This window comes from Panicum hallii, chromosome 3 (assembly GCF_002211085.1).
Source record: "Panicum hallii strain FIL2 chromosome 3, PHallii_v3.1, whole genome shotgun sequence".
Lineage (NCBI taxonomy): Eukaryota > Viridiplantae > Streptophyta > Magnoliopsida > Poales > Poaceae > Panicum > Panicum hallii.
This window is the reverse complement of record NC_038044.1, coordinates 50,150,211-50,168,011: the sequence shown is the minus strand read 5'-3', so window position 1 is coordinate 50,168,011 and position 17,801 is coordinate 50,150,211.

The following is a 17,801-nucleotide window of genomic DNA, read 5'->3' as shown; positions in this document are numbered from 1 at the left end:
CTGATAAACTCTTGGCCACCGACGGATATGGTGTCAAGCACAGTGCACGAATGAATCAGTTGGTCAGTTGTGTAGCACAATCTTAAAGATACTCCTGATCACCAATTTATATGATGCCTTAAAATGAATTAATCGAACCAGTGGGTGAAATGCGTCGATCAATCCACCGAGTTTGTAACTTATCCAATTCAAACTCTGGGGAGTGCGAGCGTTGTGACCACACAGGCCCCCTAATTCCTAGGGGCCCCCAACTTGGAACACTTCAGCCCATTGTATCATTATCTCATGATATAAATTCAATGGTACAACAAAGAGAGAATCCAATACGATACAGTTCCCATCAATATTTCGTTCTCCTTGCATTTTCACGGTGCTTCATCTCACCATAGGTATCTTCTTAAGGCTGCCTTCGAGCCGCGCGTTAATCACTCATTGCCGGACCAGGACGACGATACGTGCACGGTTGGTGTCTGCTCGAGCGCTTGTAGTTGGCACACGCGGTCGACATGCTGCCGCTGCACGCCGGACGCAAGGTACATCACTACGGATGTATAGGTAGTTTACTTTAATCCTTTTGATCTTTTCTTCAATTTGACTTCCATGTCCTTCAAAATTCATCTGAATTAGACAACTTAGGGATTTGTTTCTTTTAACTTTGTTCTTTTCATCTTATTTTGATAATCTTGAGGCTGCCCTTCAAAGAGATCGAAGATCTGACATTGATGCTAACAAAATATATGTGGAGATGAGATTTCTTTGAGAGATTTCATTCCAAAAGAAAATATGGGCCTTGTTAAATTTCTAAATTTTTAAAGCGATATGATTGTTTTTCCAATGCAACTATTACATACAAAGTTCTGTTGACAATTCTTGTAACTGTTGCATAGGCAAAACAAAGCTTTTCTAATTGAAGCTATTGATGTCCTACTACTTGCCTTCTACGACGGCACAAGGCCTCATTTTAGAGATTGGCACAAGGCCCCCAATTTAGCCGGGACGGCCCTACCTCTGAGTTTCCAACTATCTTCCAAACTTCACGAGGCATTGTTTGAGCTACCTAGTGCTAGAAATTCACAATTGTGAACCACACATGTACTCTAGGCTCGTCTAGGTCAAGCTAGTACTATTCGCACGGTCAAAAAGTATAGATGCACCGAAGTTGTCTAGTTGTTGGAAAGGGATAGCTGGAATTCCCTGTAGTCAACATTCTAATAATATCCAAGGATAACCAAGATAGAAAGAAGTAACCCCTAAACTAGTTTTTTGACAAGAGGTATGCGTATTGAATAAGAAGTATAGGCTTTTTCTTGCTAGTAGAAAGATTTATACCGGTGGTAAGCGAATAGGGGTGTAGACCTTTGTGAGTATGTATTTATGAGAGGACAGGTAAGTCACAAGGTATTCCTTGAAAAGCAAATAATAGAAACGAACAAGACTGTGGAGAAGATACTAGGTTAAGTGCATGAAGGGGTAGCCGGGGCGGCCCTATAGCATGGTCTAGGGTTGCGAGAGACAGAAAGAAGAGATCGATCATCAAGAAAAGGCATAGGACTAGAAAGAAGTCATAGGCAACTCACAGATACGCACGAATAGCTAGTAAAGAATCAAAGAAAAATAAAAACCTAAACTACCCGAAGCGTCTCTCAACACCAAATGACACTTGGGACTAGCTTATCTTACTTTTCATGCATATTCTTTACATCATAGTAAAAACAAAACAATGGGGACCATGAAAGCCCACAATTGCACTAGCTTAAAATTATTGTTGCCAAAGACATGTTAGTTGCAATGATTATATTGTCATTAATTGACAAAATCAAATTAGGGATCTAGATGCTCTTTCAATCTCCCCTCTTTTGGTGATTGATAAAAACAGAGCCTCAAATAGAATAATTTAGAGAAATGTGAGGCGAAACACACTTGAGATTCATGAACTTGATTTCAATAAGAGCAAAGGGTTAGACAAGTTCATGCAAATCAAAACTAACAATGCGTATGATAAAGGATATAAGCGAAAACACATACACAAAGCCACATCGGCTATCTTGGACATAGAAGTAGAGATGCTATGTTGATTGGTCGTACTATCCAAGAAGAGTTAAAGATGGAGTACGGAACGACGATGAGATATCCAGCAGCTTTAGTGAGTCAAACACTGGACCGCGTGATTTCAACATATGCTAAAAAGCCCCTAGAGGCTAGAGCTATCATGGATCGAAGGGGTGGAGCAGTCGGGAAACCTTTGGGCACTAACAGACTCGAAAACTAAGCAAGTGGAATACTAAGGTCCGGTGGAGGAGGTGGTCATGCAATCCTAATGTGCTGAAATAAGTTCTGGAAGTAGTAGTCTGACTGGTGCTGTAGTGCACTGCTAGAAAACAGGCTAAAGATTCAGGCTAAAAGTACCAGCTGCTGTTGCAGCCGGTACTGATGCCTCGAAAGATCGAAGCAGTGATTGTTTGCTAATGGTGCCACACACAATCAAGAGGATGGTTCTTTGGTCGTGCCCCAGGGAATGGAAGAAGTGGTCCGGGATTGGTCACAACAATCCAAGAGACCAAAAAAGGGACACTCAAGCCTTGAAGGGAGAACGATGAGCTAACAAGGGCCTTAAAGAAACCCAAACACCCTGGACGAGCCCGCGGCATCGGCGTGGTCCCTTGGAAAGTTGCTTGGGCTGGAGATAGCACGTAAAAGACTCATCATGAAAGCAAGCAGAGCATGAAGACAAACTCTGTGACATGCAGAGGAAAGTAGAATAGCTAGAAGCTTAGATGGACGAAAGGGTCGAACGGGTAGTGGCACTTGCTCTCAGCAAGCAGCAGGGCACTAGGGCGCAACTGGATGTTGTGACTAGCCCAGCCTCTCAGCGACGTAGCAGTTGCGCATCCACGGCGGCCCCTAGGGATGAGCCCCAAGAGAACAGGCCAGAGGTCGACACCCAAAGATACCCAGTGGATGATATCACCATGGAAACATCATGTGAGCTACATGTGAAAGAAAAAAATATCACCGCTCTGGTAGCCTATGGGTTGGCCTTACCGGTGATTTCTGGTGGTACAATTCATGGAAGGTCGATACCCCCTGGCTACTCCATTGTCACTGTGGAGCAAATTGTGGAAGCTGGCGGATAAAATGAAAAGCTCAAGCTCGATTTCGTTGGAGGGGACAAAGTAGAGACCTTGGGAGAGGCACTCCATGGTGCCATTCTATAGCGCAAGGCTTACATCAAACTTATTGGAAATACAGCGGCTCCCATGGATCCTTCTTCTCCACCACCAGACGCAGACAATGATGACGATGACTTTGTTGGTGGTCCTTCGTCTCCACCACCATGGCCTCCCTCACCGTCTCTGCCACCACGCCCTCCCTCACCATCTCCGCCAAGGGCTGGGCTAGGAGTAATCAGACTCCTCCAGCACCGGGCAAAGGAAAAAAACAGACCTCATCCTGCCCACCAGCTGGAACCCTGGCCCCAAGAAGCGGAAGATTATTGAAAAGAAAATAGGCCGTAAGAAGAAATTAGCTTATGAGTAGACCGACGAGGAACCGATGGAGCATAAGCACCAAGCGGTGAAAGATCATTTCAAACCTCGATCGCTAGAGAAGAGGGTGCCAATAGAAGCACTACTAGCATCAAAGTTCCACGATTCCTTGAGCGATGCTGCCAAGAGAAAGATAAAAATACCCTCGGACTTCGACCACACGCTGATAAAGGCCCATCATAAACCAAAGAAAAGTGGGAAGACCGTTCCTCAGCTAGGCACAGAACAGAAAATCTTTGAGCCCCTCCAGGTGCAGACGGATAAAGAGAAACATGCGATGGAATTTATGCAAGAAACGGGATTTACCTATGAGCAAGCAGCCAAGCAAACGGATGATAACCCATTCGCTGAAGTTGTTGGTCTTCCATACGAGTATGGAAAACCTTTTATCACTGATGATGAGGAGATCAGTCTAGGCACACAGATGCACAAATTTTATAGATGGTACCTGCAAATATCGAAGGAAGAAGACCCACTGTACATGTTTGGAGTTAAGTATCACACCACGATTTCTTCACTAGGGAGGATGACTTCTGGGTGAACTTCGAATATGGGCATGCAATATACTGTCAAAATGCCCTTGACATCTCTCTCATTACCTGCTGGGTCCTGTAAGTATCGACTAATCTCTAGATTAATACATTTTATTAACCAGCGTCGTATTCTTTGTGTACTATCTAATTTGTATTATATCGTGTAGTATGGATCTTCTAAGATGCCGAAATGAAGGATGTCAGCATCATGTGGGCTTCATGAATCCATGGTTATCAACGAGGTAAATATACTGTCGAAATATCAGGAAACGTGTGCTAACATGTTCAACAACATAGATAAGCAACATTACAAACCCTACATACTCCTACCCTACAACTTCGAGTAAGTCTTGATCGACTCGTAACTCTTTTCTTTTTCTAAATAAAAATTAAGTCTAATATATGTACATATGCTTGCTTTTATTGGATTTTGCTCGTAATTTGTATGGAATCTAGCAAACTTATAGTGTTCGACTCGAAGAGGAAAAAAAAGGAGAAAATCCAATACATCATAGACCCATTGAACAGGTAAATTTAATTTGCACAACAAAACCCTTTTCATTTTTAGATCAATTTTTAAACATCAAACATATTTTTAAGCGCAGGGTGTGGAAAAAATTTGTGAAAAAGCACAAAGGCCGCGGTCAATGGCACGATAAATTGATCATTAGAATGGACTTTCCGGTATGTGGGGTCGTTACCATTTTGCATATCTCATTTGGTGTTCTGTATACACAGACACAAATATTGTATAACTAATTTATTCCTCCTATAGTGTTCGAGATAAGAAGATGGAAATAATTGGTGTGGGTACTATGTATGTGATTTCATCCACACTCTAATCAATTTTGGAAAGGTTACGACGGAGGATCTAAGAGTACGTACAAACCGTTCGTAAATACATTTCTAATTATGCTGACACAACGCGATGAATTAATATAGCGAGCTTTATTTTTTCAAAAGAGTTAAATGCACCAGATGTCCATCAACTTGTAAAAGGGTGTCACTTAGGTCCATCAACTTCCTAATTGCATTTCTGGGTCCATAAACTTGTAATTTGTGTCACTTAGGTCCACAAACTCTGAAAGTCCATTCCTAGATTTATAAATTTGTGATTTGTGTCACCTAGGTCCATACCCCTCCACCTAGCCTTCATGCACTGATATCGCACCAACATGAACCTATACGGTGCCCGTACGCTGCTCGAGTTTTGCAAAAAGGGTCAAATTTGAGCCTCGATTTCAAATTAGGTGCATAGGGAGAGGAGAGAGGAGGTATGGAAGACTTATCTTGGAGGTTATTGACACGTATTAGGATTCATGGGGGCTTACGGACTGCCATTGGTGAGTTCTAGAGCTTAGATCTAGATATGACCTCGTAATAGGTGTAGAGGAGGGGGTGATGGCTTGGGAAAGGTGGAGGAGGTCATAGAGGGACTCAACAATATGTGTACCATGGTAGGAGATATTATGTCCTCCGTGGCGCGGGTGGCCTGATATAGTGGTGCCAGGTGTTGTGGCGAAAAATCTCATGACGACGTTAGACTTGGGTCAACCAAGATTGGTTCTCGGTGACCTTTGTGGGCTCATCTGTAGCCACATGACTGCTCATGGATGAAGTTCATCGACCAAAAAATGCACTTTCGGAGTTTATAGACCTAAGTGACACAAATTATAAGTTTATGGCCCCAAAAATGCACTTTCAGAGTTTATGGACCTATATTTTCAAAGTTTATGGACCTAAGTGACACAAATTACAAGTTGATGGACCTAAAAATGCACTTTTGGAGTTCGTGGACCAAACGACACACCCTTACAAGTTGGTGGACTTCTGGTGCATTTTACTCTTTTCAAAATGATAGATGATGCGAATCAAGGAGGAAGTTCTTCATGTGGATAGGATCGCGGCCGGGTCGGAGCAACTCATAGGATTGATTATGAAGGAGATCCTGGATCCTAAAGGCATGTTCTACCATGATGGAAATATTAATAGGGTATCCACATTGATGTTAATGTGACGGTTCGTGTACTTGCAATACTAGATATATTTTGTTAGTGTGAAATATGTGTTTGCTTGTATAAAGCTCATGTGTGTTTGTGTGAAGCTTTTGAAAATTTAAAGTACAAGTAAAAAGAGTATTTTTGTCACTACAGAAAAACCTAGGGTTGTTTTTGCAAAATATATTTGGATTAGGGTAATTTCAAAATAAGTGAAAGGTGGTTTTGTAAACATGTTTTCCTTATTTTATCCCTTGTAAAAATATATATTTATTTATCCAAAAGTTTCATTGGAAATGTATGTGTTGAAGTGTGTAAAAAAAAATTTGGGTAAAGTGGTGAAAATAAGGGTGTTTATGTAATTTTATAAAAGTACAAGTCCTTTTATGCAAATATTTGATTTACAAAAGTAACTTTTAAATTTTACTCAGGACTAAAGTGTAAAAGTGCAAGTCATCATGACATGTCTATCCAATCATTATGACGAGTCTATCCCGTCATCATGATGTGTCATAAATGCTTGCATTTAGGTCCGGAATTTTATAAAGTTTTCTTCTTTAGGACAAAAGCAATACAAATCCGACTTTTATTCAAAGATTCACGTGTAAAAATATAAGTTTTAAGTTTTTGAACTTGGGCCCTAAAGCAATGTTGTAGAGTTTGAAAAACTCTCCAACTTTCGTTTTGGGCATTTCTTCATTAGGGTTTTAGATCAACGGGAAATTTTGTTTTACAAATAGGCCCCTGCAGTTCTCTGATTTTACGTATAAGCCCTTAGGGAATTCCATTTGTCTTCCTTCTCTCCTCTACCTTATCCTGGCATCTCCCTTCTTCTGTTTTTCTTCCCCACTGGCAGACCTATCTCCTTCTCTCTCTCTCATCTACCCTCTCCTCCACCGGCTCGGGCAGCCACGGCAGGTGGGCGAAGCACTGGCGGGGTGGGCCCGGGCTGAGTGGGCGGCAGCGGCTCAGCACGATTCCGGCGGCGCGCGGAACGGGGCCGGCTAGGGTGCGACCAGGCGCGGGCGAGCCAGAGCGGCGGGCGCTGCTGCGGCTGGCGGCGCGGCGCAGGAGGCGCGCAGCGCAGGGAGTGAGCCGGAGCGGCGGAACGCGGCGCCAGGTCGGGGTGGAGGCGCGGCCCAGGCGGAGGCGCAGTGGGAGTAGGCGGCCTGGGACTGGAGCAGGCGAGGGCCGGCGTAAGCAGAGGAAGCGGCCACGACAGGAGCTGGGCGAGCGCGAGCGTGCGCAGGATGGCGGCAGGCCGGCGTTGGTGCGCGGCTCAGGAGCAGACGAGGCGCGAGCGGGAGCAGGTGATGTGGCTCGGGCATGCACGACAGCAGGAGCGCGGAGCGTGCGCGGGAGGCGTGGAGGTGCACGGGAGCGAGCGAGTGCGCGCGGGCGAGTGAAGGCGCATGTCGTGCAGGAAGTGGACGCGGCTCGGCCCAGGAGCAGACGTGCGCGTGCCCAACAAGCTGGCGACGTGCGGGTGTGACGCAAACTCGTGAGCGGCACGACTGGCAGTGCAGGAGCGAATGTGAGCAACGCCGAGCGGGTGGCGCGAACATGCGCGCGGTAACGCAGCGGAAGCCGGTGGCGTGTGCAGGTGTTGAGCGGAGCGCGCGCGGAGGGCGCTGGAGGCGCGGTTGGCGCGCGCGCGCGAGTGGCTCGGCCGGGGCAGGAGTAGGCCCAGATGGCGCGAACACGCGTGTGCGAGCGCGGAAGTGACGTGGCAAGGCCAGGCGAACACGGGTTCGGCAGCTGGAAGCGGAGGAGCAGCTGCACAGCGTACAGGGCGACGATGTGTAGGGAGGTCGCGCGCGATGCGAGAGAAGTTGCAATGCGGCGGCTGCAGGCGGACCTGCCCAGGGAGCAGTAGAGTCGCGCGTGGAGAACGTCGGGGATCGTTGAGGAGGAAGCCGCGGACGAAGTCAAGCGGCACTGCAAACTACTCGTGGAGAATGGAGGTGGTTTGGCGCGGACGGCAGCGGAAGATGTGATCCTGATGCAGGCAGGCCTCGATCCTCATGAAGGCGGAAGTGTGAGTATGGCGTGGCGAATCAGAAAGAAAAGCCGCGAAGTGAAGACAGTGGTCGGGCGTAACGAGCTCAGAGGAGATGCGGTGCAGTCAGGTCAAGGAGGATTACTTTTTGTGCGTGGGCAGAGGAAGTTCAACCGTGAGCAGGAAAACCCTAGGGTTCGCGGAGAAGTCGGTATAGCGAACCCATTCGGCTCTGTCGTCTCGTCCCAGGAGTCCACGACACCCAGCAACTCCTATCTCTCGTCGATCATCCGAGCAAGACCACAACACCTCAAAAAAGCTCATGAACCCTCTCATCGAGTTCTTCTCATCGCCAATCTTGTTCACCGCGGGAATTCACTTTCCGCGTGTTCTCCTTCATTACCAAGGCTACCCCAAGGTTTGCCCTGATTCACTGAATCTTCTTAATGCCGGCGATTCCTTTGCCGGGATATCATCGTTAACATCCTGTTATCTGTTTTCCCGACCAGGGACTTAATTGTTTTGTTTTAGAAAGTTCTAGGATGTTATTTGTAAAATTTCCAAAGCTTTCTTTATTTCAAATCAGTGAACGTTTACAAGTTTTATGTTATGCTCTTGAATTGAAAGTCTTGATTTATGATCTAAGTTAAATATTAGGAAATGAATGCTTTATTTGTGTCTTTCGTGATATGCATGTGTTGTAGCTGAGTATAGATTACTGGATGTATGTTTCAAGTGGAGAAGTGTGATAATTAGTTAATCCATCACCCGAACGCTCATATCCCTACCATCAAGACATTGTCCTCGTCTTGATTGTCGTTTCATTAAGGTTCTCTTCGTATAAAGATCCTTGTTAATCCGTGTGTATCTGCTACTTAGCCAATACCTCTCTGCAGCTATGCTTTAGTATCGGCTATCAGATCAACCGCTAAGCATCTGTTTCCTTTGAGTTTAGAATACTTCTGTGTAATAGTTATCAGCCGATGCATTTCTTTTGGTATGCTTCTATCATCGGCTGGTTAACTGAAACGGTTGTTATCTTTCTAGTATCGGCTACTGCCGTTAACATTTCTGTTGTCCTGTCCTATCTCAGCTGCCACGTAGCTGATCAATCTGAGATGCACACACAATCTTAGGGTTCTTGCCATCGGCCGACCCAAGCCGATTTTGGTTGCTTTTCCATGTCGGTCAAACACGGCCGATCAATCCTTAACCTCCCCATCCATATCCACACACTTCTATCAGCCGATTTATCGACTGAAAGATCCGCTATATATCTATCGGTCACACACCCTCAACCACACTCCAATCGGCTGTACGTCACTCGATTATTATGCTGACGTAATCAAGCCGATACAACCACACCTAGTTACCTAGGATAACACCTAAGCACATCAATCAGTTAAACCCCTGTTGTTCTAATCGGCTATGTTGTAATCTTCAACAAGTAGCCGATCCTAATTAGTTGTCCTCTTAAAACTCTATCTAAGTTTAGTTCAGATCTTTCTGGTTGATATGTAAAGTAGTATGTTAAATGAGTGTTGAATTGCAACTTTAGTGTGGAGTAAGATAGTTTTATGTGCACCCTTTAAATGTAATGTTGCATTGCATGTAGATACGACTACTTCCGTAGACGGTACCCACAAGATCTCCCAGGAGTCTGCAGAGGATGTTTCTGAAGACCAAGCAAATGTCACCAAGGGATTATCAGAAGCCCCGAACCAAAGTTCGGAAGATCTTAACTTTACTGACTTCAGCCCCACCAGTAAAGGCAAGCCCCGGTGCACATCCCAATATTTCAAGTTATTACAATTTCATTATTATATTATATATCTTGCATTACGTCTAGGAGTTGAGATGAAACCCTAGTTGCATGATCGCTTAGTAATCCAATGTATTGAACCCGAGTCCTTATCGTTTAGATGCTCTGCTAAATAGGACCGGTAAAAGTCGGGTGATTTTCTGTCACTTGCGCGATATAGGAGTTGCTTGTTTACAATTCTGTAACCACTATAAGGATGACGGACAGGGTCATGTACTGTATCATGACCTGGAGTTTTACCCTGTCTGTTTTGACTAAAGCTGATAAGGTCGCAGCGTGTGGTAGTGGTGGCTAAGCTTTTGAAAGTACTAGCCACATGCCGCGAAATATGGTAAGCGGTAAGCCTAGTACCCGAATGGCCCGACAAATGGACTTGTCTCCACCACTCGACTTTTATTTTATGTTTACACGCACCGAAGTGTGGGAGTACGTTCTGCATGGCAGACAGGAATACGGGTTTTGTAGTCGCGCTACAGACGTATGTCCTGCACGAGTGATGTGCGTACGGTCCTACAGTAACTTGTGGTGGCCCTGATCCATAACCCGGAATATGAGGGAAACGGTTGCTTGGAACGCCCTGTTGGTATTCCGAGCGTGTGAGTTAGGTTTACCTTGCAAGGTTAAATTCGATTCGGATCGTCCGCCTCTCACGAGGATTGAGACTGCTTATCCCTTCTGCCACATTGAGTAAACTGGGTAATTGTTGATGGAATAATCTTGATGGATGATAATCTATATCTTGCTTGTTTAGTATAGGTGCTTACCTAGATTGGCTAATCCAGATAGAATCTGAAAGCTAAAACTTGAAAGTAGATTATACTCTTTGTTGCTTTTCAGCTGAAAATAAATCCAGAACCCTTGAAATGCCTTCATGAGTCTAGTTATGGGCTAAAGTATACCCAATCCCGGGTAAGCCTTGCTGAGTATTAGTATACTCAGTCTTGCTAGTAACTTGTTTTTCAGGTAAAGCCTTTGAAGACCCTACTCTTCCCTTGTTTTGGCCCTATGCTCTTCCAGAAGGTTGATCCGCGGAGGGGGATCCGTCCCCGGCCAATGCTGATGATGCCGAGTGATGTCGTGCCCGGGCTTAGCATGACATCCGTCTTGACGACGTGCTGTGCATTGACGCGTATGTTTTCCGCTGCTAAAAACCATAACTCTAACAGCTTGTAATAACTTTTCTAAATTTGGAACTTCGTATTGCTTTTAGAAACTCTTGTAAAGTAATTTCCTTGTGATGTAAAATGTGATGGTGACTGTATCTCTGGACTCACCTTCGTGTGAGGTAACCTTATTTGATCCTGTGTATCGGTGGTTTATCGGGACGTTACCCGACAGGCCAAGGGATTATACCGTTTGAAGCACGTTGGAGCCCTCGGAAGTGGACTTGCGTACTTGAGCCGCTATAATTCAGGTTGGTTCTGCCACAGCTGGTATCAGAGCTATAAGGTTACTCTGGAGATACATTTTACCTTAAAAATGCTTTCAGTATAAAAGTTTGACCAACAAAATGTTTGGCAAAGTCGCGTTGGATTCGTTAAGGATTGAGCTTAGTACGTAAAGCTCTAGGGTAATGTTTATAAGGGAACTAGAGGTGGCTACAGTATATATATATATAATCCTAACTACCAGCATTACTTTCTGTCAAAACTTAAATTTATGCACAACCCAACCTTACATTCTGTAACGGCACCTTCGACGATGAGGTAAGAAGGTAAGGATCCTCAGCCAACTGAGGGAGCTTAGCCTTCCCGTCGGTGATGCGAACCGAACGCTGTTTCTCAAGCAGTGGCCTACTTGAGATGCTGCCAATGTACCAACTTCGGTTGACTACATTGGGAGTATATGGTTCGGCGTAGGGTATGGCGATCGCAGTTCATACCCCCGCATTTTGCGGTACCCCCCGTGAATACGTTGTTTCGACGACGTATGTTAACGTTGTCTGTACGGCGGTAATAGTACAGATGCTGTTTCTATAGTGAACAATAATGTTTGGGGACGCTTTCATGACATGCTGGCATGAAAGGTTCGGTATATATATATATCTTGTGAATTTCTGCAGGTACGCTAACCTCGTTGCGTAAGCTTGAACATAAGAACGACTAGCTATTATAGGGAGAGACGTATTTATATGATGCCACCGTACTTAACCACGTAAGACCAAGATTACTTGGCAGTTATTTTTGTTTGTGAGGACGTGTAGAACGTGCATACATCATGACATCTTGGATTGACCTGATTGTCTTGTTTGTTACGTTGATGTACTGAAATATGTGCTTATATCTGAATGCCTGTTTTGACTTTGTGTGGTAGGAGCCAACGTAATCTGCTAGGTTAACCTGAAGTAAGAAAGTCTTTTGTGAATCAGGTGAGTTGGGTCATGTTTGAACCCTATTACCGGTCTTAGCTTGACAGCCAAATCAAATCCTTGATTTTGCTTTAAATCTGTTTCGGCAGAACCATTGAACTTCTCCTTTGATGGTTAAACCTTGATGATTATCCTCAAACCCTTCAATCCATCATCTAATGATCTATCTATCCTCTCTTGGTGTTGTACCTTATATCATTGGCTATTCTGGTTACAACATCTGAGAGCTGCACCTTAAATTTTTGCTCAGATGATTTTGAGTAAAATAAAAAGATTGATGGTAAAAGTTATGCATCATAACATATACCATTTTTGTTCAGTACATGGTGTTGCATTATCAACGACAATCTGTAGACTGACTAACGGGTGTCCCTCTAGTATAACTTCGGGTTGTCTTTCGTTTCCTAAGTCTATCTTGTTGTTGTTGGCACTACAGGGTTGCTATTCCTCTTTTGTGGTGGTGTTTAATCACATGACCATGATGCCGTGTCGGAACCTAAGGCCTCATGTGCACTGTAGTCACATGATTGAGCCATTAGGGGCGCACTGGTGACTAGGTATATGTGACGCAATTCCACTGCAATCTCTTCTTATGCAACCTTACTAGTGTCCTAACTTTTGATCTTCGCCCAAGGATATAGACCTACCCAGGTGTTAGTTATGAGAGAACGGTCGTAGGATGTGAGTCATATGCATCATCCACTCATGAGGGTATGCATCATATTTCATGCCTTTCATACATGCATACATTGCAAGTATCATCATCCTTGCATCATAGTGTATGCATCATTTGGTCAACATCATGGTAATTGCATTGCGTCATATGCACCATTTCAGTCGTGCATGGAATCCTTCATCCTCATATTGCACCATCAATGCAATCATACATTACAACAGTGCATCATGTTCATGGTTATATATCGAGTATTGCACTCTAAATTAGAGCATTTTTTCCTTGATTGCATCGGTATAAATAGGCATGTTTTGCAATCAACATGGTCTAAATCATTTCGATAATAAATTCTGAGCAGAAATATTTCAAACATCACTTATCAACCTTTTATACTATCCTCCCTTGCTAACCATAAGTTTTGTGATGAATGTCATCGACATTTATCGTTTTCATGATTGTGATCTCAATTCTATGAGAATTTGATCACCTTTTCCTCTCTTATCCTGTTAGACACATCTGTGCTCAATCTCTTCATGCTCTCGTTATACTCATCTCGTCATGCTCTCGTCATCAACCTCAATCTTCTCTGGTATGATTGTTTCCTGTTACTTTTAATGGGTGATTTGTTTCTCTTCCCTTAAGAATCTTTCGTCCGAATCTCGGGACGAGATTCTTTTTAGGGGGGGAGGCTGTGACGGTTCGTGTACTTGCAATACTAGATATATTTTGTTAGTGTGAAATATGTGTTTGCTTGTATAAAGCTCATGTGTGTTTGTGTGAAGCTTTTGAAAATTTAAAGTGCAAGTAAAAAGAGTATTTTTGTCACTACAGAAAAACCTAGGGTTGTTTTTGCAAAATGTATTTGGATTAGGGTAATTTCAAAATAAGTGAAAGGTGGTTTTGTAAACATGTTTTCCTTATTTTATCCCTTGTAAAAATATATATTTATTTATCCAAAAGTTTCATTGGAAATGTATGTGTTGAAGTGTGTAAAAAAAAAATTTGGGTAAAGTGGTGAAAATAAGGGTGTTTATATAATTTTATAAAAGTACAAGTCCTTTTATGCAAATATTTGATTTACAAAAGTAACTTTTAAATTTTACTCAGGACTAAAGTGTAAAAGTGCAAGTCATCATGACATGTCTATCCAATCATTATGACGAGTCTATCCCGTCATCATGATGTGTCATAAATGCTTGCATTTAGGTCCGGAATTTTATAAAGTTTTCTTCTTTAGGACAAAAGCAATACAAATCCGACTTTTATTCAAAGATTCACGTGTAAAAATATAAGTTTTGAGTTTTTGAACTTGGGCCCTAAAGCAATGTTGTAGAGTTTGAAAAACTCTCCAACTTTCGTTTTAGGCATTTCTTCATTAGGGTTTTAGATCAACGGGAAATTTTGTTTTACAAATAGGCCCCTGCAGTTCTCTGATTTTACGTATAAGCCCTTAGGGAATTCCATTTGTCTTCCTTCTCTCCTCTACCTTATCCTGGCATCTCCCTTCTTCTGTTTTTCTTCCCCACCAGCAGACCTATCTCCTTCTCTCTCTCTCATCTACCCTCTCCTCCACCGGCTCGGGCAGCCACGGCAGGTGGGCGAAGCACTGGCGGGGCGGGCCCGGGCTGAGCGGGCGGCAGCGGCTCAGCGCGATTCCGGCGGCGCGCGGAACGGGGCCGGCTAGGGTGCGACCACGCGCGGGCGAGCCAGAGCGGCGGGCGCTGCTGCGGCTGGCGGCGCGGCGCAGGAGGCGCGCAGCGCGGGGAGTGAGCCGGAGCGGCGGAACGCGGCGCCAGGTCGGGGTGGAGGCGCAGCCCAGGCGGAGGCGCAGTGGGAGCAGGCGGCCCGGGACTGGAGCAAGCGAGGGCCGGCGTAAGCAGAGGAAGCGGCCACGACAGGAGCTGGGCGAGCGCGAGCGTGCGCAGGATGGCGGCAGGCCGGCGTTGGTGCGCGGCTCAGGAGCAGACGAGGCGCGAGCGGGAGCAGGTGATGTGGCTCGGGCGTGCACGACAGCAGGAGCGCGGAGCGTGCGCGGGAGGCGTGGAGGTGCACGGGAGCGAGCGAGTGCGCGCGGGCGAGTGAAGGCGCATGTCGCGCAGGAAGTGGACGTGGCTCGGCCCAGGAGCAGACGCGCGCGTGCCCAACAAGCTGGCGACGTGCGGGTGTGACGCAAACTCGTGAGCGGCACGACTGGCAGTGCAGGAGCGAATGTGAGCAACGCCGAGCGGGTGGCGCGAACATGCGCGCGGTAACGCAGCGGAAGCCGGTGGCGTGTGCAGGTGTTGAGCGGAGCGCGCGCGGAGGGCGCTGGAGGCGCGGTTGGCTCGGCCGGGGCAGGAGTAGGCCCAGATGGCGCGAACACGCGTGTGCGAGCGCAGAAGTGACGCGGCAAGGCCGGGCGAACACGGGTTTGGCAGCTGGAAGTGGAGGAGCAGCTGCACAGCGTGCAGGGCGACGATGTGCAGGGAGGTCGCGCGCGATGCGAGAGAAGTTGCAAAGCGGCGGCTGCAGGCGGACCTGCCCAGGGAGCAGTAGAGTCGTGCGTGGAGAACGTCGGGGATCGTTGAGGAGGAAGCCGCGGACGAAGTCAAGTGGCACTGCAAACTACTCGTGGAGAACGGAGGTGGTGTGGCGCGGACGGTAGCGGAAGATGTGATCCTGATGCAGGCAGGCCTCGATCCTCATGAAGGCGGAAGTGTGAGTATGGCGTGGCGAATCAGAAAGAAAAGCCGCGAAGTGAAGACAGTGGTCGGGCGTAACGAGCTCAGAGGAGATGCGGTGCAGTCAGGTCAAGGAGGATTACTTTTTGTGCGTGGGCAGAGGAAGTTCAACCGTGAGCAGGAAAACCCTAGGGTTCGCGGAGAAGTCGGTATAGCGAACCCATTCGGCTCTGTCGTCTCGTCCCAGGAGTCCACGACACCCAGCAACTCCTATCTCTCGTTGATCATCCGAGCAAGACCACAACACCTCAAAAAAGCTCATGAACCCTCTCATCGAGTTCTTCTCATCGCCAATCTTGTTCACCGCGGGAATTCACTTTCCGCGTGTTCTCCTTCATTACCAAGGCTACCCCAAGGTTTGCCCTGATTCACTGAATCTTCTTAATGCCGGCGATTCCTTTGCCGGGATATCATCGTTAACATCCTGTTATCTGTTTTCCCGACCAGGGACTTAATTGTTTTGTTTTAGAAAGTTCTAGGATGTTATTTGTAAAATTTCCAAAGCTTTCTTTATTTCAAATCAGTGAACGTTTACAAGTTTTATGTTATGCTCTTGAATTGAAAGTCTTGATTTATGATCTAAGTTAAATATTAGGAAATGAATGCTTTATTTGTGTCTTTCGTGATATGCATGTGTTGTAGCTGAGTATAGATTACTGGATGTATGTTTCAAGTGGAGAAGTGTGATAATTAGTTAATCCATCACCCGAACGCTCATATCCCTACCATCAAGACATTGTCCTCGTCTTGATTGTCGTTTCATTAAGGTTCTCTTCGTATAAAGATCCTTGTTAATCCGTGTGTGTGGCAGAACCAACCTGAATTATACCGGCTCAAGTACGTGAGTCCATTCCTGAGGGCTCCAACGTGCTTCAAACGGTATAATCCCTTGGCCTGTCGGGTAACGTCCCGATAAACCACCGATACACAGGATCAAATAAGGTTACCTCACACGAAGGTGAGTCCAGAGATACAATCACCATCACAATTTACATAACAGGGGATTACATTACAAGAGTTTATAAAAGTAGTACAAAGTTTCAAACTTAGAGAAAACAATACAAACTATTTAAGCTAAGACCTTTAGCAGCGGAAAACATACGCGATGATCTATAGCACGTCGACAAGACGGATGTCATGCTAAGCCCAGGCACGACATCACTCGGTATCACCAATGTTGTCCGAGGACGGATTCCATTCCACGGACCAACCTTCTGGAAGAGCACAGGGCCAAGGCAAGGGAAGAGTAGGGTCTTCAAGACATCACCTGCAAAACATTTAACTAGCAAGGCTGAGTATACTAATACTCAGCAAGGCTTACCCAGGATTGGGTATACTTAGCCCATAACTAGACTTATGAGAGCTTATAATGGTTCTGGGTTTAGTTTCAGCTGAAAAGCAACAAAGAGTAGATCCTTAATTTCAACTTTTACCTTTCAGGTTCTAGTTGATTATCCTCTCTAGGTGAGCACCTATAACTACTCAAGCATGGTAGGATCTTTATCTCAACCATCAGTATTACTTATCATATAGTTGCTCTTGTTACTCTGTGTGATAAAGGGATCAAGCAGTCTCAATCTTCGTGAGAAGCGGACGATTCGAATCGAATTTAACCTTGCAAGGTAAAACCTAACTCACACGCTTGGAACATCCAATGATAGTTCCGAAGCAACCGTTTACCTTTCATTCCGACTCGTGGATCAGATCCACCACAAGCGACTGCCGGAACATACGCACATCACTCGTGCAGGACATACGTCTGTAGCGCGACTACAAAACCCGTATTCCTAGTTGCCCTTGCAACACGTATTTCCTCAGTCGAACATGAGTAACCAAAAGAAGCAAATCGAGTGGTGGGAGGTATGTCCACTCCTCGGGCCGATTGGCTACTAGGCTTACCGCTTACCCATAACTCACGGCATGTGGCTAGTACTTTCAAACACTTAACCCGCACTTCCACACACTGCGACCTTATCAGATTCATCAACACAGACGGGGTATCATCTCAACCATGATACCGCACAAAACTCCCGTCCGGCATCCTTATAGTGGTAACAGGAATGTAACATTACAATTCCTACATCGCGCGAGTGACAGGAAATCACCCGACTTCTACCGGCCCTATTAGCATAGCAGCTAGTCGG